Consider the following 24,905-nt stretch of genomic DNA (forward strand, 5'->3'; position numbering starts at 1 on the left):
TGGATGAAACATAGACAAATTACTATACTCCTGAGACCAAACAACAATCTAACCAATGGGTTACCAAGGGAGAATCTGCACCAAAAAAGGCGAAGACGATTATTTCGGCCGGAAAGGTTATGGCGACTGTCTTTAGGGATTCGCAAGGGATAATCCTCATCGACTATCTGGAAAAGGGTAAAACTATTACAGGTAAATATTATTCATGGCTATTGGACCGTTCGAAAACCGAGTTGCAAGAAAAACGCCGGCGATTGGACCGCAAAAAAGTTCTTTTCTATCATGACAATGCACCAGCACACCTCAGCAATTGTGGTTACAAAATTGTTGGAAATAGGATTCCAACTCGTTTCACATCCCCCCTATTCTGCGGACTTGGCTCCCTTGGAATACTATTTGTTCCCCAATTTGAAGATATGGCTGGCGGGACAAAGATTTTATTCAAACGAGGAAGTAATTGCAGCAACTAATAGCTATTTTGCAGACTTGGACAATTCCTGTTATTCGGAAGGGATCAACAAATTAGAACATCGTTGGACGAAGTATATAAGTCTAAAAGGAGTCTAAGTCGAAAAATAAAAAAAGGTTTACCCCAAACTCGTAAGTAGTTTTTATTTTTGCATGGACTTTTCAAACGCCCCTCGTATGCAGATGGCGGTGGTATCGCGTATATAAGGTATAAAAGGGCTTTGCATTAGCGGAGTTGTCATTTCTACTCAGGTGATTCATGTGGAAAGGTTTCCGACGTGATTATGGCCACACTACTGGAATTAACAGACTCTAACGCGAAGTTGTAGTTGGGGCTAGACGCATGGGACATTCCATTTCAGAAATCCGAGAATACCAAATTTCAGGCATTACCTCTCACTAAAGACAAAGCAGTGGCCGAAGGCTTTCACTTAACGACCAGTAGCAGCGAAGTTGTCAGTGCTAACAGACAGCTAACACTGCGTGAAATAACTAGAGAAATCGATGTGGACGTACGACGAATGTATCCGTTGCGACAGTGCGCTGAAATTTGGCGCTAATTAGCTGTGGCAGCAGACGTCCGATTTGAGTACTTTCGCTGTCAGCACGACATCGCCTGCAGCGCCTATCCTTGGCTCATCACCATATGAGTTGCACTCTAGACGAGTGGAAAACCGTGAACTGCTCGAATGAGAGCTGATGATAAGGTTCGAGTGTGGCACACATTTCACGAATCCATGGGCCCAAGTTATCAACAAGGCACTATGCAAGCCGGTGGTGGCTCCATAATCGTGTGGGCTTTGTTTACATGGAGCGAACTGGATCCTGTGGCCAAACTGTACTGATGATTGACTAGAAATAGTTATTGTCGGCTATCTGGAGACCATTTGCAGTCATCCATGGACTTCATATTCCCAAATAGCGATGGAATTTTTATGGATGACATTGCGCCGTGTCATCGGGCCGCAATGGTTCACGATTAGTTTGAAGAACATTCAGGACAATTCGAGCGAATGGTTTGGCCACCCAGGGCGCCCGACATGATTGCCGGCGAGCATTTATGAAACGTAATCGAGAGGTTAGTGCGTTCACAAAATCCTGCACTGGCAACACATTGCCAATTATGGACGGCAATAGGGGCAGCATGGCTGAGTATTTCTGCTGGGGACTTCCAACGACTTGTTGAGTACATGCCACGTCGAACTGCTGCATTACGACGGCCTAAGGGAGATCCGGTACAATATTAGGAAGTATTCCATGACTTTTGTCACCTCTATGTATATAATTTTAAACAAACATTGTATTTACCACTACGTGCTGTTTTGTTTTTATCGTCACAGTTTAAATCAGAATTTTAAAGAGCATTGGACGATTTAAGACCAGATAAGGCAGAATTGAATTTCTAAAATCATTGTGAGAAGTGCCAACAAATGACTATTCGCATTCTTATGCTCATAAACCATTAGAACGTCGGAAGAAAAACATCTCCACATAACTCCGAAAACAGCAAGAGATGACCAGCGCGAAAATGATCGTGCAGTCAGTTTAAACCCTCAAGTATCCCAAGTTGCTGTCAAGAATAATATATAGAAGAACGGTAAATTGAGGATTGTTAGATGACGGTCAGTTTCGCTTTAGGAAAGATAAAGGCATCAGAGAGGTAGTTCTGATCTTACTGTTGAAAATGGAAGCAAGACTGAAGAAAAATCAAGATACGTTCATCGGATTTGTCAACATGGAAAAAATCTTCGACAACGTAAAATGATGCAAATTGTATGGTACAAAATGTTCAAATTTCTGAGGAAAATAGGGGCAAGCTATAGCGAAAGACGGGTAATATACAACATGGAAAAGAAACAAGAGGGAACAATTTCACTGGAAGACCAACTACTAAACGAAGTGCTAGGATTACAAAGGATGCCTACTGTACGATGTATGCATCGAAGAAGCAGTGACGGAAAAGTTCAAGAGTGGAATTAAAACGCAAGTGAAAGGATATCAGTGAGAAGATTCGCTGATAACATTGCTGTCCTGAATAAAAGTCAGGAAAAATTACAAGATCTGTTGAATGGAAAAAATAGTCTAATCAGTACAGAATATGAGCTAAGGGTAAATCGAAGAAAGACGAAAGTAATGATAAGTAGCAGAAATGAGAACAGCGAGAAACTTAACGTCGGAATTGGGGATCACGAAGTGGCTACCTAGGCAGCGAAGTAACCCATGGTGGACGGACAATGACGACATAAAACGCAGACTAGCATTGGCAAAAAGGGCATTCCTGGCCAAAGGAAGTATACTAGTATAAAACTTACGCCTTAATTTCAGGAAGAAGATTCTGAAATATACTTTTGGAGCACACCATTGTATGGTAGTGAAACATGGACTGTGGGAAAACCGGAACAGAAGATAATCTAAGCATTTGAGATGTGGAACTACAGAGCTGAAAATTAGGTGGACAGATGAGGCAATAAATGAGGAGGTTCTCAGCAGAATAGGCGAGGAAAAGAATATTTGCAAAACACTGAGAAAAGGAGGCACAAAAAGATATGTGTTAAGATATCAGGGTAAATAACTGATGATGTAGGTTGCAATTGCTATCTAAGATGAAAGGAATTCGTGGAGGGCATCCGCGTCAAATCAGTCATGTTCCACTATGTTTTTTGCCGTCCGCGGTGGTCTCGCGGTTCTAGGCGCGCAGTCCGGAACTGTGGGACTTCTACGGTCGCAGGTTCGAATCCTGCCTCGGGCATGGATGTGTGTGATGTCCTTAGGTTAGTTAGGTTTAAGTAGTTCTAAGTTCTAGGGGACTGATAACCACAGCAGTTGAGTCCCATAGTGCTCAGAGCCATTTGAACCATTTGAACCACTATGTTTACAAGGAAGGGGTGGACAAAAATATGGAAACACCAAAAACACGGCACATAACCATATGACGTGGGAAGACCGTTAGTAGTCAAAACAAATTCTAATTATTTGGGACTGGATGAATAAAGATACAATATGTCTTCAAGGGAAACTTCAAATCAGTGGCAAGCTGAGGAAACGTTGATGGAGCTGGATGGCGATCACGCATCCTTCTCGCATAAGTAGATGACAAGGCTCAATAATATTCTGGTGGCGACGGGAGATGCGATAATTGATCCTCGTGCTCACAAAACCATTGCTTGACGATGCGAGCTGTGTGAACACGGGCCCTGTCGTCTTGGAACAAAGCATCACTGTTTTGGAACAAACATCTATGAGATGAACCCGATGCGCCAAAATGATCGCATAACCCTTGGCGGTAATGCTGTCTTGGTGAGTAACGTTTGGCCCATGGAATACCACGATGTGGCTGATCATCACCGAACTCCTGCCATGCTTCATTCTTGCGGCGTAAAGTCGGCCAGAAGTTGGAAACACAGTGAAACAAGACTCATCCGACCAAATGACATTTTTACACTGCTAGCTCGTCCAGGTCCTGTGGCTTCGGCACCACGTTTCCCTGTTACGAGCATTTGCATCACTAATGTGCGATTTTGGAATTGTTGTTCGGCGTGCAATTTCCAGCTTACGGAACTTATTGTTTTGGTGCTGATAGCGCTCTCGAGTGCGACATTCAGTTCTGCATTTCCGTTGACAACTGTCGTCTCCTTATTTTTCGTCACAATCCTCTTCAATGACTGTCTGCCACGAACGATCAACAAAAACTTCCGTCCGCTTGTGACTCAGCAGATGATGTTTTTCGGGCTTCCGTGTATGCGGTATTGATCTTCGAAACGGTGCCTCTTGAAACATAAGGCACTTCGGATACCTTGTTTACGAAAGTACCCACCATACGAGAACTAACAATTTGTTCACATTCGAATGGGATTACCGCGAAGGATTCAAATGGCTCTGAGCACTATGGGACTTAACATCTGAGGTCATCAGTCCCCTAGAACTTGGAACTACATAAACGTGCGGTTCTAGGCGCTTCAGTCTGGAACCGCGTGACCGCTACGGTCGCAGGTTCGAATCCTGCCTCGGGCATGGATGTGAGTGATGTCCTTAGGTTAGTTAGGTTTAAGTAGTTCTAAGTTCTAGGGGACTGATGACCTTAGAAGTTAAGTCCCATAGTGCTCAGAGCCATTTGAACCATTTTGAACTACATAAACCTAACTAACCTAAGGATATCACACACATCCTTACCCGAGGCAGAATTCGATCCTGTGACCGTAGCGGTCGCGCGTTTCCAGACTGAAGGGCCTTGAAACGCTCTGCCACTGCGGCCGGCCGCCAAGGATTATGCGATCAGTTTCATAGATAACACTCGCAACTAGACAGATCATTTCTCTCACCAAAATTGGTACTTGCAACGCATTGAGGACACTGCACAGGTGCCGTCCGTAGTCAAGGACAACCGCCTAATCCTTCATGCTTGACTAGCATCTGCATTTATTTCTTGCTGTGATTCCATACGGTAGGTACGTCAAATAAGGCCGTAGTCTCCAGTGAGGTCAGAGTAGACTCTTCCCGAACAGGTCACGAAGGCCCAACGGTACCAACCGGCCGCCGTGTCAACCTTACCCCACAGGCGTCACTGGATGCTGATATGGAGGGCGTTGTTGTCAGCACACCGCTCTCCCGACAGTATGTCAGTTGCCGAGACCAGAGCTCCTCAGTTTGCCTCACAAGAGCTGAGTGCACACCTCTTGCCAACAGCGCTCGTCAGACCGGATGGTCACCCATCCAAGTGCTAGCCCAGCCCGACAGCGCTTAACTTCGGTGATCTGACGGGAGCCGGTGTTACCACTGCGGCAAGGCCGTTGGCCCAGTGTGGCCACCTTCCCCTTTATTTTGGAAATTTCCACTCAAATTCGTTGGATGGCAGCACCTACGTGACTGGAAATGGCGTCCCAGTGGCAAAAAGGAAGAAGAGGCGCCATGTTTCACGTTATTCCGTGGCAGACGTGAATCCTTGCGTTTGGAGGTTTTTGCTACGTTACTAAGGTATATTCTTTCTAAGCTGTGGAGTAATCAACGTTTGAGGCTGCTTCATGGACTGGTAGTTCTTTTGAAGCATATTAGTAATGGTTTTGAAACCTTTCAGTCATGTCAAGATGGGTTTGTTAGAAACGGCAGAAGCATGCGCGGGAAGGACGGATAGTTGCGTGTACACCAATAAAGCCATCCTGGTCTTATTACGGCCAGGCTGGCCTATTGGGCTCTCACGCCCGTTTTTCACCTCAGATGTTTCATTACCTGAATTTTTATTTGTTTATTTCGTTTCCTATGATTATTGTAGGTATCTTAGCCTGATGAAGCCAATCTAGCAGAAGGATGGAAAGTCAACGAACCTACCTCACAAGATCAATGTGAAACGCCTCCTGGAGTGGAACACTCGTCAACCCTTTCATCATCTGAGCGAAGTCCTTCACCGACATCTTAAAAACCCCGAAAGGAAGAAGAGGTGCTCCCAGAGAAGAAACAACTTTAAATTATGCGGGTCTCCTAGTAAACAAAAATTTGTTACAATGGAAACTACGAACGTCAATATAAGGACAACGGAGAAATTTATCAAGTATGTCCCTGCATCTCAAAAACGGATGTACCTACATTTAGGTATTGTTTCACCCGGACTGTGAACTTACTAAAAGATATGATTCGCAGTTCCCTCTCTACGGGACTATTGTTCATGAGCCTTGTTCGAAAACTCGTGCAAATGGCTCTAAGCACTATGGGACTTAACATCTGAGGTCATCAGTCCCCTAGACTTAGAACTACTTAAACGTAACTAACCTAAGGACATCACACATATGCATGCCCGAGGCAGGATTCGAACCTGCGACCGTAGCGTAGCGCCTAGAACCGCTCGGTCACATCGGCCGGCCATGAGCCTTGTGCCAGGATCGAAAAAAAAAGTGCATTGAAACCCATGCTGGTTTACCTACCTGGGAATATTTTTTCTGTCAATTTTTATCCATTCATTCGTCTATGTATTTTACGGCAAATATTAAAATGCGATGTGCCCACAGCAATCAAGCCTATTTTAGGCTAGCGAGAAAAGACGCAGAACATTAATTTTCTTATGTTTGTAAAAACTCCTATCGGATGTTTCATCTACCTAAACTAGTTCTTATGGTACGAAATCAACTTCACTTACTAGTTCCTTATTTCACCTGATCTATCTATCTTCGTTACCACTACATGTAATACTTCGGAGAAGCAATAAATTTTAGCAGAGCAAGCAGGACGCCGTAACATTGTCTACAAAGAAGAAGACGAGGTCAATAACTTCAAGGTTCGAAGAACTATCATCTAACAATCGAATATGTTACAATTTTTTTTTGTATACAAAAAGTCATTAGTCTGACCGTCTGGAGTGAGAGTCGCTGATCTTAAATTAGCTGAGCCCCACGCTCCCGAGCGAACTCACTGTTGTTGCACCTATTGTGCGACGCCAGTAAATTAATCTTCTTACAATGTTTAATTAATCAGTATAAGAGACACTATTCTGAACTTATTTTGTGCTCTACTGTGATCTCTTACCGTCCAAGTCTCTCCTGAAAATATTAATTTTTGGTGGCTTTTCTTTTCATATGTAATAACGTTTTTTTGACAGCTTATTCAGAATTCACTGTCTCCAACCCAACCTTCCGTAGACATGACCTTGTTGGAGTGCATAGAGTGCCGTTATTAGGTATACCGCGTATCCCAAAAAGCCAATTTCAATGAGCAGAAAACGTTTTGTTTTTTTTTCTTAGTGGCTCAAGAGCTATTTTGAAGGCATACGAAGTTTCAAGTTAATCGGCTTAGAAGTTTGCGGATGAAAAATATCGTCATATCTTAATGTGGCGCATGTACCTTATGTTTGTACCTGCAGATGTGTAGGACAACCGCATCGTGTGTACCAACAAAACTGTGTAAGTCAACATTAAGTGTACAGGTGGCCATAGGGGAACGAATCTTTGTACAAATGTACCGGTGCAGCATGAGGCACGTTCCGAAGGGAGCTCTGTTGTCTGCATTGTGTTAATTGTAGTACTCTTAGCAGTTACGATTGTTTTTGAGATAGGATGTTAATTAACAAGCATTGTAAACCGTAAAAGGTGCAACACTACTGAGGAATTCATTGAACATTACAATCGCAAGCTTATTTCTGGAAATTAGGAATGTTGGTGATCATCGACATTTACAAAACATCTACTGGTTAAATTCGAGAATTTGTGTGGATCGAGTGTCGTTCCGGCATCAAATGCAATGACAAAGCACATCGACAACGGAGAGATGCAAATAGCAGTGAAACAAATATAGACATAAAACTTCCAAACAATGATTAATCTCTGAAAATAAAACGACAAGCTGTTCTATCGTGGCATGAAGAATTGAACGAAAGTCAAAAAACAAGAGGTAAAAGCTATGCAAGTACGCAGCCATTCATACCAAGACAGTGATTGTAAATTCCACGCGTTGAAGTAAAATAACAGTGTCTATTAAGAGAATGCGTCACAATCGTGGATGTTTCTCCACCCGTTTACACAACATTCGACGAAACCTTACTATCGATGTGGTGACGTAACAGTTGGTGACGTCAATCATATCGTACTCTCAATGTCATGACGGAACAATTAGTGATTTCAGTGCAACCCCCATGGGGAAGGCAGAGTCAAATGTTTAAAGTAGCTCTCACGAGTTGGTCGCTGCTAACCACTCTGCAATATCCCGTATCTTGGAGATGCCACCTGGAGTGCATATGATGCCATAGCTACGTTTATAGCACAAGAAGACATCAAAATCTAAAAGGAACGGTGGCCACTGAAGTTAATTCACGAACTGAGTTACCAACTGCAATACAAACGCGTGGCTAACTGTCAACTGTATCTAGTAGGCTAACAGATTACACATAACATTTTCATTTCCAATACAAATTTAGGTAATGTATTACCCAAAAATTTATGTATCACGAAGTTCAAATCTTACTTTGATGTATTATGTTGTTTTTCGTCCTTTTAATTTGTGGTGGCTAAATACTATGTATGCTAGATGCTAATAATAAATATTGAAATTATTAAAAATATGTATCGTTTTCCTTCTTTCTTTACTGTTTGAACACACAGCAGTGGAACAACAACGGACATCGTATTAAATGTACTTCACGAACGCCGCTTTGCATTATTGGAAAAATGCGTTTTACTTTATTCGCAAAGTAGAACAAGGGATTTGTAAAATGACTAGAATATTAATGTAGTTATTGTGTAGCTACAAGTCGATCATAGAACATTTATTTGCACAAATCAAAACTTATCTAAAAACACTCTTCAGATATTTTCCACCTTCATTTATTACAAATGGTTGATATGTTTATGCATAACACTGATAATTGCAGCAGTTCTGAAGTGTTTTTTGAAAGTGGAATGTTCAATTTTCCCAACTATGTTATCAATAGTTTCCAAAATCGATACATACACAGACACACGATTTTGCGGGGGAGCTATAGAGGCCAAGAAAGCAATTAGTATTAACTATTAATCATATTAGCCCGTGAACTCACGACTAGCGGTTAAAAGCTCTTGACAGTTACTATATAAATCACTCTGAATATACATCTGATGCTGTATTTGTTAACTGAATCTACGTCAATAGTTTTCAAATGTGGTACAAACAATGTCCAGATGCAAGTGTTCTGGAATATGACATTCACTCCACGAAAGTACCATATTGAGAATATTTGACTATCATAGAATATTCTATTTGGAGATTCCTGAAAGATTGTAGAATGAAGGCTTTCACGACCGGGTGACATGGCTGTTGATATACTTTCCGGGATGTGAGGTCGTGGTCCAAGAACTTTTCTGCTCCTTACGTTTCGTCCAGGACTGCGCTGGACGTCCTCAGAGTCGGCAAGACTCAGCGGAGCAGCGCCTCTGAGGAAGTCCAGCGCAGTCCTGGACGAAACGTAAGGAGCAGAAAAGTTCTTGGACCACGACCTCACATCCCGGAAAGTATATCAACAGCCATTCCTGAAAGAGCTGCTCAAAGAAATAGAGCTTCACTGTGGTGCTTCATCATATTCCCTCGAAGAAAAAATAAAACGGTGCAACGTTATCATTGAAGAGAAGTTTCTTTCTGTAACTACCTCGCCGTCCTCTAGGTGCCATAGCTCAAAGCGCCTCACTTGTCATCGTCTGTCAAGGCTCGAAAGAACTGAAAGTATTGTGGTTGCTAGTTTTTATAAGACCTTCCAAACTGCCGATGGTTTGCGGTTCTCCTCTCCCCCACCATTGAAAATGGGTGGGAGGGATAGAAAGAAGTCCTGAGTTCTTCATCAGACACAGAACAACCCTTGCGAACCTAGAGGTTCTTTCTTCTTAGCGAATAAATCCGTCTAGGCTATCTAATCCATATATTTAAGAATTGGCATATCGTCAAACTGAGGTATACGACATAATAAATGTGTAGACAGTTATTACGCCAAGATCACCTTATTTCACACTACGCGTCTCGATAATTTATTGGCATCTTCAGGCTTCAGCTTCGTGATTATGTATAAAATCTCAAGTCACGCATTATGAACATCACAAAAGTGTATAAAATATATTAATTAATTATACATCATGTCAACATACGGTGAAACGCCCAGTATCTTTTACTATGTGACGACATGATGTATAATTCTTAACATACTTTATAGTCCTTCAAGACGTTCCAAGTGCATGATTTGGTTCAAATGGCTCTGAGCACTATGCGACTTAACTTCTGAGGTCATCAGTCGCCTAGAACTTAGAACTAATTAAACTTAACTAACCTAAGGACATCACAAACATCCATGTCCGAGGCATGATTCGAACCTGCGATCGTAGCGGTCGCTCGGCTCCAGACTGTAGCGCCTAGAGCCGCACGGTCCCTCCGGCCGGTGCATGATTTGAATTGTTATGTATCATGACGAAGCTGTTGTTAGATTAACCACATCCCACGATCGCAGTAAATTACCGCAACTGGTAACGTGAAAATGTAGTTATAAGGCGATCTTGACGAAAGAAATTATTATATATACATTTATTTATTTATAATGGATTAAAAACTGGGAACCTGCAAAATGAAGTTCAGTGTTGACTGCAAATTAAATTTATGGTTAAATGAGGCTTTAAAGGTTATAGAAAACGGAACGAAATAGAACCTCTCAGCTAATAAACAGACTGTACTTTCCAGAATAAGGAATAGTATAATTATCTGAAGAAACCAAAAAGGAAAGAAGCCTTTAACTACAGGAAGTAGTACTTCGAACTCTTAAGATCTTTGAATTTACAAAATGTTCCCCTGAACTCCTTTTCAAATATCGAAAGTGATGACGATACAAGAGCTGGAACTGAGACAAGCGAAAAGTAATAATAATGACGAAACAGTTCACAAGTGAACAGTGCGATGTCAGTGTCCAACGGGAATAATGTTTCGGCAAACGACCACGTTGTCATCATCAGGTGCGTTGATAACTTACGCCGGGAGAAGTTGAAGAACCACAATAATACAAATCTTTTCTAAGAAACTGAGAAGTCACTGCGCTTGGCCCTTCTTCCACTCTACTTTTAAATCTAGGAACACTTGTTTCTACGTGTAAAACAGTCACGGCTTGTCAGCATCGCTAGAGCGTCGTCTGTTGAGGATGTAAGGAGATAGAAAGGTGAAAGGCTGTCTGATTTGGGTGAGTCCAGGTTACTGTGAGAGGTGAAACTGTGCAGGCCTGCCTGTACAGTTGTAGCTTTACGTGAGCAGTCGTCATTAAGAAGTTGTAGGTGCACAGGACAATCGGTGAGTGAGTGTGTGTGCGTGTGTGTGTATGTGTGGAGTCACACGGAGGAGAACGGAGATAGAGTTTTTCTACCTGTGCAGATGTAGCATGTGAGACATTCAAAAGTGGGTTATGCTAGTGTTTCAATTGTACAAATTTGTCGTGGGCGTAATGGCGTCCTTTGATTTTCAGATAAAAAAAAACTCTACGATTAAAGCCTGAAGACCATGAGATGTTCACCAGCCGCCGTGTCATCATCTGCCATGAGATGACAGGCAGTTGCGATATGGAGAGATATGAGATCAGCACACCACTCTGCCAGCCATTGTCGACTTGCAGACCTTGGAGCTGCTACTTCTCGTTGGTCTAGCTCCTCCGCTGTCACCAGGAGGCGGAGTACACCCAGTTCCACGTCCCCCGCCAAAGATAAATCCTCGCAAAACTGGCAGTTGCACATGCTGACCACTCGTCCATGGAAGTGGCCGTTTTCCGGAGAGTATCTGGTTTGTGGAAATCAGGGATGTTCAATGATCGTCGATAATTACAAAATATCGATGTTGTGAACTTAAACATCGATGTATGGATTTCGATAAAAAGCTCTTGAAATGTAACATCGATGATAAAATGTTAACATCTAAAATATCCACTGTGTACGAGTATGTTGACAAACAACCAGGCTGCGTCTTACCACTGTCAGTAACTGGATGTCATTTAAAATAATCTTCCTCTAAACATGTCTCATAACATTACTGTATTGGTTAAGGACACAGAAATAGCATTTGGAAGAAAATGTCATATACGACGTTTTGATTCAAAGATTTTTAGTTGCGGCCAGTGATTATTCTTAATTCCAAAACGAGTGGACCATCTATGCAGAGCCGCAGTTATTATAGATGTGGCTGATGGATGTGGCTGTTAGCAGCCTTTGGGATTAGCTACTCGTGAAATTTGCGTAGAAAACAATGTTGCAAGCAGTAAAGCGATCCCAGTGAATAGTATGGAGAGAATCTGAAGCGTAACATCATAACAGATTCAAAAAACGCTTACCACGAACTAAAATCGTTAACATATTAGGCGCATCAGTCTTGCTCGATCATCAATTAATCCACACTTTCAAGATGCTTTAGCATGTTAGAAGGCAATGTGAACCATGAAGAACTAGCTTTCAGCTGCTGATATCACGGTCAGTGAGGATGAGCAACACGTTGATATATTACGGGAAAACAGAGGAAACAAATTCGATTTCTGGAGTGAATACAGTAAAATAGCATAAGAAAAGAACGATTTACAAAGTGGTACAGAAACGAATTTACCATTACAATTCACTTACCGTGTAAAGGATCACTTTTCGTCTTAAACAAGATCCATTAGGTATCATCATTGATACTTCCTCTCCAGTGCTACCAAAAATTGCACTCGAAGTATTTGAGCTGCATAGTTACATAGTCAGCTTCCGAAAGACTGTTCTCAAAAGCATTAGATGCGGTCTTTCGACAGTGCTGTATACTTCACCCAGAAATGTTATTTGTACGGTCTGTGCACAGAGTGATATAGGATACGGACTCTTTAAGTATTGTTGTATTTATTGATCAATAAATATGATGTTGTACATACTTGTATGTTAACTTTACGTCGTTCTACATATTTATCATTTGGTACCCGTGCTCTGAGGTCTATTATTACTAGCCATCGACGTTAGCATTATACGTAAACTGATTCGTAATTCAAGTATTCGCCTCTAATTGGGAGGGCTATAGCGGCGCTGCAGTCGCTGGTGATGTTGTGAAATTAAAAAAATCCAAGATGAAGGCCACCACGTCCCCTTATCTATCACACGGCATGGCTCGCACTTGTTATGTATCACGTGATAACTCACACACCTATCTATCACGTGACATCCTACACGCCTCCCCTTCGCGTCTCCTTTTCCGTCCTCCTCTCCCCTTTCCCTCTCCCATACAGCAAATAGAAGTGCAGTATTAAAACGAAACAAGCATTAACAGTGTAGTATTTTAGTGGGCGATAAAACGAAATCAAAATGAAGCTCCTGAGCAGGCATGTCGGCTTCTCTCAACACTATGCAAAAGATCTGAACTTTTCGTGCATTATGTTCAGAAATATTTATTCAAAAATTACATAAAGGTGTAATTGTAGTATTTCCATATCTGAAATACGTGAGCAAAAGACACACACACACACACACACACACACACACACACACACACACAAAGAGAGAGACAGAGGGAAATGACGCCATGTTAGAAAAAGTAATGCCAACTCTGTTTTCACACTTCATTAAAAACTTGTTTATACCAAAATCTGTACTGTCTCATCAGTAAATTTCGTCTCTGTAAATGTCACTGGAAAATCTAGAGTATTCGCTGTGTGATATTAGAGTAACACATACTCTCAGTAAATACTTTAAAGATCAGTGTTCAATTATCTAATGTGATTAAGTAATCAGATATGTAGTTGCCAAAGATGAGTTTTGCTATAAATACTTTTCTACAAAGCTTCAAAACGTGAAACGAAATCAATTAATACTCTGTGCACCTGTTGCTTGCCTTCACCAACATATGACCGTATCTAAAGGTCGATTATCGTGTGTTCATATTAACTATTTTCCGTAACTAAATAGTTGTATGTTGCTTGTCAAGTGTCATAATGTCAATACAACGTTTGAAAAATACAACATCTGTAAAATACATCGGTAATATAAAAATGCAATCTTTAGTTCAAGCATAACAATGTGATATGCCATACACACACACACACACACACACACACACACACACACACACACACACACATACATACATACACTTACGTCACATAAACTGGTGCCTAAGACACGAATATGATCTCTCAAATTTAGTACCACAAAGTTATTTTCATGTCTAAAAATATGTGGATATAAAATAACATTCGAAGAAGATAGGGTTTAGGACGACATTTGGTGTAAGGCGGACATTCCAATACAACGTTTCCTCATACAAATTGTTCTGTGATATTGTTAAATCTAACAATGGTATTTTAACGTCTAAAATACTTAAAGAGAGTTGGCATTTCAATTTGAGACTGTTATTCGTGGTTCATAGAACTCACTGACAGCATCTAGCGTTTGTACTAGTTTCCAGTGAGGTTTCATGATAACAAGCACCAATTTAGGAAAAAAGGTATTGCATCTTATTCTACACCAGAAACCATAATCGATGACTGGGACTGGCAACTATCGCTTTTTATAAAAATGATTGGAGCTAATCGAGTTTACGTACGATAACAATTTCGAGGACAGCTGCAATATTTACCAAACGGAACTATGGTGTCAAGACTCTCTCTGGTTCTCTGTATTGCTTACTTTCGCTGCTTAGTTGATTAGGGAGGCGGGGGAGGTGTCAGGGGATCAAACAGCGAATGTGAGAATGCTTACTTTAACGGGGCAATAGAAGTATAATATGTTACAGATGGAATGAAACTGATACAGTTATCCTCAGTACCTGACATTCCCACTAGCTGACATCATCTCATAATACACCTCTGTAAACTTCGTCTCTCTCTCTCTCTTATTGTCTGGTCTCGCGGTAGAGTTCTCGCTTCCCGAGCATGGAGTCCCGGGTTCGATTCCCGGCGAGGTCAGGGATTTTCACCAGCCTCGAGATGACTCAGTGTTGTTGTGTAGTCTTCATCATCATCATGCTGGATGTCCTCCTGAGGGGATGTCGTGACAAATTCTGTCCAATAAGTGCTTTACATTGTCAAAACGGCTAGCTCGTTAGAGGGCCCTACCCGTAATGAGCCAAACGTTCTCAAGTGGGGAGAGGTCCGGCGACCATACTGCCCAAGGTAACGTTTAGCAAGCGTGAGGGCAAGCAGTAGAAACTCTCGTCGTGTCTGGCAGACATTATCTTGCTGAAACATAAGCCTAGGATGCCTTGCCATGAAGGGCAACAAAACGAGGCATAGAATATCGTCGACGTTCTCCTGTACTACGAATGCTGCGACTGACAACCAAAGGAATCGTGTTTTGAAACGAAATGTCGCTTCAGCCACCTGGTTGTCGGTCCGTATAGTGGGCGGCAATGAGACTGGTAGTCCACCGGTGGCCGGGGCGTCTCCAGAAACATCTTTGCATGGCCATCTGGGCACAGTTCGAGGTGCGACTCATCACTGAAGACAATTCTACTCCAGTCAAAGAGATTCGAGGCCGAAGACGTGTCTGGAGATGTCATGGACAACGATGGAATACCAGCCGGACTGCCGCCCACCACACGTCCGACAACCAGGATTGACGGCCTGGGGGGACATATCTTTTCATGGCAGGGGGCCTCTATGTGCCATCCGCGGCACTTACAGGAGAGTGGTACGTCGACGACTGTCTACGACTCATTTTATTTCCGTTCATGGCAAGCAACTTACCGCCCGCCCACAAGCGGCAAGAGTTTCTGTTTGTCTTCGTGCTTGTCAAACCCTGCCTTGGCCAGCAAGGTCGCTACGTCTCTCCCCAGCTGACAACTTTTGGGGCATTATGGGCAGGACCTTCCAACCATGCCGGTCTTTTGACTAGCCAATGCGCCAGTTGGACATAATGTGTTACGATATCGCTCTGTGGGGCATCCAACAATTCTGTCACTCAATGCCAAGCCGAATAACTGTTTGCAAAAGAGCCAGCGCTGGACCGACATGTTATTGACTTGCTTAATTTGTGAAGCTCTATCTCTTGATTAAATCATCTAATTTTTTTTGAAACTGTTATCATTTGTTCGTCTGTATATGTACATCACATCTAACGATTTACAACCAATGCGAGTAATTTCTCCGTGGCGCGTCGTTTGGTTTGTCTTAGAGTGTACTGCCTTGAGATCGCAACATATTACAGTGGGAATGTCCGTCTCCGGTGGCTGAGTGGTTAGCGCGACAGATTGTCAATCTGAAGGGCCCAGGTTCGATTCCCGGCTGGGTCGGAGATTTCCTCCGCTCAGGGACTGGGTGTTGTGTTGTCCTACTCATCATCATTTCATCCCCTATCGACGCGCAAGTCGGCGAAGTGGCGTCCAATCTAAAGACTTGCAACCGACGGACGGTCTACCCTACGGGAGGCCCTACTCACACGACGACACGACAGTGGGAATGGAATGAGCAGAGTTATCCACAATCCTCCACTGTTTGTCAGCAGAAGATGACGTTAAGAACTGTTAGATTTTCTGTTTCTGTAGAGAGGAAATTGTGCCAGACAGCAAACTCGATTTTTGCAAGAGCTGCATTAGTGTCCCCATCCGACTATCCTGATTTAGAATTTCCGGCTTTTTCCTAAATCTGTTAAGGCAATGGTGACAGGATTCCTTAGAAATGGGCACCAGCAATTTCCTGCTGAATCCTTGTTCCTGTCGTAATCTGCTATCTGTCTCTACTTATCTCCTAGCCAGCGGAAATGTTTTTCTTTCTAATTCGTATTCACCAACTTGGATCCCGTAACAACTGCAATTCCTGTTCTTTCTTTAGTGATTCGTGTTTACTATCACTGCTTCATCTTCTTCTTATGTCGTCCTCTTCCTTATTCTGTCCATGTTACCGATTTCTTATTTCTTCTGCCATCAAAGCCTTCTAAGTTTAGTATTTTATCTATAAAAAGTTGTCTCTCTGTTATTTCAGATTTCTGTAAGCCTTGCTATTACTGACTTCTTTTACAGGAACTGCAGCAATATTTGTTCCATTGGCCTCTTTCTTCATTTGGTAGAGGTATCCGAAGGAGATTAACAACCCTGACTTTTCCATTACTTCTGATATTTTCTGTACATTTTGATAGGTCTCATTACTTCTCATTTTTCAGTCATCTGTAGTTGGTATTGCACCCATCGTTATTTTGTTATAAATCTTTATTCTAGTATCTCTGTTGTGTCCGGCATATAGTTCGCCGCGAAGAAAACGTATGTACGAACATTCTGATCCTACTGCTGTGGTTTACTGTTTTGATTTTCTATTTCTATATATCCATATCTTTCTGCAGACATTTTTTTTTCAAACCATTGGTTCCTTTCATTTAATTAACTCTTACTTAAGCAACAGAGCAACAGACTATAAACTGGAGGTCCAGATGAACGAAACAGTGCTTCCCTGCCAGTCACCCAAAGAACTTGTAATGACTCCAGATAGAACATTATCTTTGAGGAGGTATATCGCAAACTCTTCTCCGAAAGTAAACACGTGAAAAAATCTTCTCTAGAAGCTCTGTGGTAATAACTAGGGATCGTCAGCAGATACGCTTCGAACCTCTGTGCTCTGTTTAATATTTTCTGTGGTTGCTAGTGCAGTTGAGCAGCCCTGACGTAAATAAAATAGAGGCTCAGATCAGTACGCCGGTAAGTATCTCTGTGTGCATAACAATTGCTTCACAATACTAGCTTCTGACACTCAGCCATATGGCTGGTTGTTTGATTGGTTTGGGGGTGGGGGAGATCAAACATCGAGGTCATCGGTCCCACCAGATTAGGGAAGGATAGAGATGGAAATCGGCCGTGCCCTTTCAAAGAAACCATCCCGTCATTTGCCTGTAGCGGTTTAGGGAAATCACAGAAAGCCTAAATCAGGGTGACCGGACGCGGGTTGGAACCGTCGTCCTCCCGATGTCAGTGTGTTAATCACTGCTCACATAGCCCCTCCTCTGTTAAGAAGACAGTAACTCTTGATGAAAGGACGTTCCAATATAATGAATAAACTTCAGCTACTCATCCTTGAGGATATTCTTGGGTTGGCGATAAACCCACTTCGATACAAAAATCCACTCATAGATCTGACCCAACAGCTTGCTGATAGCAACTTCGCCACTGGTTGCAAATGGCGTGAAAGATGGATTACGAATCTCTACCTGAAGTGCGACATCTTACTGTCGCTACACTGATACAGAAGGGCTTTGAAATCCCACGGAGTGAATGGAAGAATATAAATTGCATCAGAGCAGGACACAGGACTACCTGCGCAAACAGGGAAAGCGGACCAGACCATGGCGTGATACTGGAGTAACGAACCAGACCATCCGGCATATTGTCGACGAGTTTGATCTGAGAGACTGCCTGGGTAATTCGAAAGCCTTTTTCATAGCTACATCATCAAGCGTGGACTGGATAAGGAGACTATCATTATCATATAAGAACTGCCTGTTCCGTAATATGTCAGTTGTACTGATGTCTTTCTTTGTCTTGTATTTTTGATTGTATTTCAGTGGAGTGGTATACGTTAAATAAATTTACTGCAAATCTTATTATATTTGAAATACTTCTCGTTCCTTAGATCCACAGTGATGATATTTCTAGGATGTAGAACACGTCTTAGAGGATGAATACGTAATAAATATTTACGAAGCCGTAGACGAAAACAGATATACCAGTGTCGCGTCCATAGATACCAGGTGTACGCTATTTCGCCTTCTTCCTCGCTCTGGCAGAATATCGCGTTGATTAAATTTCCGTTGTAGGTTAACTAAAACGATTTCACGCTGCCCAAAGAGTTGATACAAGGTGAACGCTTCAACTTTAAATCAACGAGCTGTACAGTACCAGAAACCGAGACTAATAGCATTAAAATATACGTCCCATATTGCCAATCATTATCGGAAAGTCAGCCGCCATAGTTCGCTTCCCATTTGTAGGCTGCGAGAGTTGTCAGGTATCGAGAAGCGATCCGTGTAGATTCCTGCTACAGAGGGCGCTAGAGCCACAACGTGACGCAATGCCACACGCTGTGGTACCCCCGTATCACCAGTCGTGTTTACTACGTCAGTGCGGGCGCGTGCCTTTCGTCTCGCGTCGGGATCGTAGCAGCGGTCGCCTCAGCGCTTACATTGGCGATGTTCGCATCCTGCGAGGGAATTACCTGGGTTTGTAGTTCACTGCTGTTTGCCGCTGCATTCCTGGGTGAGTACGGAACATATTCAGCTGATTTTCGGCACAGCGCAGTTGTGTTGGGTAAATTTTACTCGGTACTGGTGCAGGTGTCAAAACGTCATTACTGTTCACCCGCATGACAGATGGAACTGAGTTACTTAGTTCATGGTCAAGCTACGATTAAGCTTAGTTGTGCAGCCGACATTTGCTCTGTACAGCGAACCTTGATTCACTTGTTACTACCTACGAGTTTTTACTTAGGTATTCTGAAAAAGATTAAATGAGTTGCTTCGATGTACTGTTACTTGCTCAATTTAATAATTTTTCTTAGCGCAAATCGTTATATCGTGAGGATAGTTAGTTTCTGCATTAAATGTATAGGGATCCCAAATATCGTTGTTTCACAGAGTAGTCAAGCGTGGTAGAGCACCTCAAACACTTATGCCGACCATGGTTGGCAGCGATGTTGTAACTCATTTGTGATTGGCTTCTTATAATTGTTTCTAATAACACATGCGTGGGCCTGCTGTAATTGTACGAAGAGGTATTACATAGACTTAATCGTGGCAGTGTGGTAATTTAAGGTGTGGAGTTAAACTGTAGTCAGACTTAAACTATCCCGTTTACACTGTCATTGCAACTGGTTTTACTAAATGTTTACTCGGACTTGCGTGTGCTGTGTGATAGCTCGTCTTCTAATTTTGATATCAGGCGAAGACACGAAAATGTTCTAAGTCCACTAGAAGTGATAGACGATTCCAGTGACAATATTTAAATTCTGTATTCCAGAACCACAGAGCACCGGTGCAGGAAGCCAGCTTTCCGATATGGATTCGGGGGATGGTCAGTCTCTCACCGCCCTTTATCTCTTGAGTTAGAGATTTTCTCACGCTTGTGGCACTGTTGCCAGAGCTATAGGTCAGCTGTTGAATTCGAAGTTTCGGACATATATGAAGTTCAGTTCATGACAGTACACACTTGTGTAATGATTGGTCTGTAGCATAGCTCCAGGTCATATAAGTTCAAATCAGATTTCAGTTGAAGCGAATAAATATGAATGCAAAACGGATAACAGCCTGACCAAATGTAACCTACTATTTACTATAGTAATTTGTCAACGGGTTTTGCGTTTTTAACGCACATTGCATTATAACTGAGTGAAAATCAAATTCAGTAAACGTATTAGATTGTGTAAAAGATTATGTTGATGCATGATACTCACACACACATTACATAAACCGCTGTAAATGGACATGGGGACTACGTAAAATTCACGCAAATGCTGAGTTAGAGCATAGTTTCTCATTCGTCTGTTCTGGGAAGGTGGCAAGTTAACTGAAAATAGCGGAGTCAGATAATCAAGTAGTTCTGATGAAATGTGTGTAGCGAAAGCTGTTGACTTCGAGTACTTCGCTTTTTCGTGAAACTAATAAATGTGTGGAATATTCTTGCATGTCGCTGTTACGTGCAGTTGGATTGTTCGTTTACTTTAACTTCTAATTTAAATATCTTGTTGGTTGTAATGTCAACAAAGGAAATGTCCAAACGTCGGAGGCTTTCGTAAACTTCTTGAACGTTACTTTCATGCCGTCAAAATGGAAATAAAATCTCCGCAGATATTCAAATGTGGGAGTTCACAATTTCGTTGCGAGTGTTTCCTTCACACAGTTACCCGAGTTAACTATCGTTCGGAGCAGTCATTTTACGTGCTAAAATAGTTCTGTTGCTGAACCTATATTAGGTGTTCTGTGGCCGCAGTGATTCTGAAATTGATTTCCAGCATGGTACCATTAAAATTTCCTGTGAGTGCATTACTCTTGTTATCGGGTTCTATGTTACTGGTGAAAGGTAATTTCACGGCTCGATCTTTTTATCAGACACAGCGTACTTCGTCGTTGCTGTAATTTGCGAAAAAGAACTACTGTAGCGGTGGTGTGACGTGACGTCTCACATTGCGTGTTTTAAAAGAAATGCCAAACTTTTCATAACTGCGATTCAGTCCTGTAAATATTTTTGTAAATACATGTCTACGACAGTGACCGTTAAACTTTATTTCCACTATTGCAATTTCGACCTTTGGCCATTATCAAGCGCAGTACCCTGTGAAGTGGTTCGCTGCTGTGGTTTAGTGCAAAAGTTACTAATGGTGGTGGAACGAACATCTGTATGTACAGATTGCGCTGTTTTACAATATATGGTCGTGTGCGCTCACACTACTTAGCAGCGTTACGAATCTATATAACAGCAATTGATGACATATGTCAGCCTTTATAAAGTTGAAATGGCTTAAACCCAAAACATTTGCACTTGATAATGGCCTAAGGCCGAAATTGCGATACTGCCAATAAAAAGCTTTACAGTATTAAGACGTAGAAAATAGTAAATGGGTGATTGGTTAACAGCTGCAATTAACGAAAATACTAGTGATATTTGATAGTGTGTGTCTCAAGGAAGACAACAGCCAAAAAATTTTACACTTGCTAGAGAAGTTGGAAATCGAACGAGTGGGTACGGTTTGATGCCTACTTACGGAAAAGTGCAACAGTGGCCCTAAAGGAGAACATATGTCAATGGACTAGTAGATTGACACACAACGTACTTCTGATGGTCACTGATGAACAGCGTGTTGGGACAGTTTGTTCAGCTGCGTTTCCGTAGGAAGAAAGTTTCAGCTGAGATTTACTGAGAATATCTCCACGCGGCTCTATGGGGACAGTGGTGTAATTAACACAGCAGTCGAATCAGGTAAAGAGTACATAGACTTAGTGCTTTGTATGAACACAACTGGCAGTGGTGTGTGCTACGCTAAATCGTTACACTGAAACCAACAGCGAACATACCCTGAAATTATGTCGAAACGAATATTTTGTGTATCGTAGGAAACAGGCAATTGGCAAATTTTTGGAACTTCCGTCACTACGTGAATTTAGTGAGTATAATACCGCGGTAATGGGGGTACTGCTATCATTCCCGGTTCGTTAAATTTCGTCATGACTGCTATGCTGAGCGTCAGTCACAGTCACAGTTTAAAAAGTATTGCTTTTTGTTGTGGCGGAAGGAGTGGAAAAGTTTATTGTAACGTTTTCTGTGGTGGTGGGAGTGGAGGGCCTGCTGTTCATTTCCTCTTAAGAGCCCTATACACGGCCCAACTGACAAAGTGTACGCGAATGCGTTCTGACCAATGAACGTGCCTTGCGGCATGTCGGGCGAATAAGACCAGCCAACAGCTGACCCCCTCCACCAACGCCACTCCACGCGACAAACAGTACCGTGCGTAGCTCTGTCGTACCAAGCTCCCGTATTTCATCGTTGTGCATAGGATTAAATGGTCTAGTATACATAACAGTGCGAAGCGGACGACTCTCTAAGAACAGAGATTCTGGAGAAATACATACGTTATTTGGTGGCTTCCGCCTTTAGCAAAACGCAATTGTTTCCGAAATTACGATGAAATCCAGACCTTTAGCTGCTTACAGGCATTGATAAATATCAACGGGGACAGTTGAAAATGTGCCTCGACAGGGAGTCGAACCCGGGATCTCCTGCTTACATGGCAGACGCTCTGAGCCATTGAACACAGAGCACAGTGAGACTGCAGGGACTTACCCCTGGCACACTCCCCGTGAGACCCACATTCCCAACGTACTGTCCACACACTAAATTTGTAGTGCTCCTCCCAGTATACTTATGACTCGCGGCAATCTACAGATTCCCGTGAGTTGAGAGCATTCGCACTGAAGATGATTGGCCGGTTAGCCTTATCTATATGAAGATGGTATCTGTTCTTTCGGACATGTCGGAAAGACCAGATCACCAATGTTACCTCTGCTGTCCGAAATAAGATACCATCTTCATTTACAATTGTTTTTTGTCCCAGACATGTTTAACTGCAGTTGCAGCATCAGTGGTTTTCCTGCTGTATTACGTTTTACAGTCTTTTTCTTTGTCATGTTCTGTTGTCCTTATCTTCTCCACTGTGAAGTTCTGTGTATTGAGTTGTCACTGTTCACCAGCTGTAAAAACAAGGTTCTGCTAAAAGCGGACCCCACCCAGTAACATGTATTGTTACAGCAAACACAGATAAGAGCTTCAACCTCGAGGTGATTATTCTGGAGAATTTTAAATACTGCAGATGTTTGAGGGACACTTGGTTGGAAGAGTACAGCAATTTACATGTAAGAAATGATAGTTAATTTCTAACGAATCCGTCGTGGTTTCGCGTGGTACATAATTGAAAAAGATGGAGACTTTTAGTATTTTCGGTTTTGTTTTCTAAAGTTGTTGGAAAAGTTTACATTCAGTGGACGTTAATGAACTAGTTTCATCGTTGTGCCAAAACTCCAGCCTAAGTCAAGGCTCTCGGCAATGAAGAGAAAGACGGACTCTTTGACAGGTCTAATGTTGAAAATGCTTCATTTCGTACGTATTGTGCCACCACGAGTAATCTCTCCGCTTTGAGTTTGAAGAGTTCCTTAAATTTCCGGGGCAACTTCTACGCTGCATACATCAATTATTTAATAAACTTTTCATGTATGTCTTTCATTTGGTTCGCGTTACCATGATGTATTTCTCCAGTGAACTAGAAGTCACTTCGCAGGTTTCAGAAAGAATTTTGATAATACTGGGGATACAACAGTACTGAATTTAAGACTTTACCTTCCGCGAGTCGCTAGAAATCAAAGTAGCTAACCCCTGGTCGCAGCGTACACAATCTATTGTTCGTTAAGAAGGGCTTGATTTTCAGAAACTCCAAAATGCGTGGTTCACCCGTTATTAAGAATCTGCGGATCCCAGCTACTCAAGTAAGATTTTTTTGGCCTTGTTACCTCCAAAACAATAGAGGCAAACCCCGTTTTTGTATGTGTAAAACCAAGCGGTTGAACTTCCAGGAAACACAGCGGCGCTGTAATCGCTGAACGTAGTTGGTCGGGACGCGTAGCCTGCCACGAAATGATCGGTCGATCAGTCGTTTCCAGGGGCATTGAGTGTGGGCCATGACTGCCAGTCGTCGGCGAATGCGATGTAGACTTGTTTTCCTGACGCTCGGCGACGGCCATGCGGCGGCAATTACTCGCTCACGTCTCGTGTGTCATTCGCATCTCGTGTTTAGTGAGACATGTTGGGTTCTGACAGCTGGCAGCCGAGCTGGGGCATCCCTAAATAGTGATTGGGAGCTCGTGAATGAGTCGTTCAAATGAACGCTTCACTTCAGTGAAGTGTGAACTAACCACTCAATTTCAATGAACTGGTACTTCAAACTCTTCACAGATAGCACACTCCACACTTTTTTCTAGTTCACTCACTCTCTTCCCCTCTCCCTCTCCCACTACATCGGTGCTACGTCACTCACTCACTTCACTTCAGTCCTCCCTCTGTTGCCTGTCGACGAATCGCGCGGAGTTTGTGGGCAACGATAGGTTTACGACGGGTTGGGTGGTGAGGGGCGAGGGGAAGGCAGCGTCAGCTGCTACGTGCAGTGCTGACATTACTCGTGACTATTTGTGCAGCTATACTTCGCGTCTACGGGTAGCCTACCGTTGGCAGCGCTTGCAGACAAATGAATATTAAAGATATAAACGAAGGGACTGGCTGTGTGAGCACGCACAGCCAACATGAAAATAAAAGGGATTTTACCTGGAATCGTAACAATGACTACAGGTGACAGTTTACGTTTTAAATCTGGAGGGTTATTATTCTCAACAAAAATAAAATCTACAGGAAAACTTCTGAATAATTACTTAACGTAGGTATATAGACTGTGACAGTGGTAAAAATACTCATTCTATTTTGGATTAAATTTTACAAGGAACATA

At 42.4% G+C, this 24,905-nt stretch overlaps 1 protein-coding gene and 1 pseudogene across 1 annotated transcript in view; both read right to left on the reverse strand.

Annotated features, from left to right (window-relative positions):
- Positions 1 to 24,905, reverse strand: part of LOC126235549 (myosin-9-like) — a 139,068-nt gene that overhangs the window by 51,053 nt on the left and 63,110 nt on the right. The window lies entirely within an intron of this gene.
- On the reverse strand, positions 5,143 to 5,260 carry LOC126238583 (5S ribosomal RNA; annotated as a pseudogene).

This window comes from Schistocerca nitens, chromosome 2, assembly GCF_023898315.1.
Source record: "Schistocerca nitens isolate TAMUIC-IGC-003100 chromosome 2, iqSchNite1.1, whole genome shotgun sequence".
Lineage (NCBI taxonomy): Eukaryota > Metazoa > Arthropoda > Insecta > Orthoptera > Acrididae > Schistocerca > Schistocerca nitens.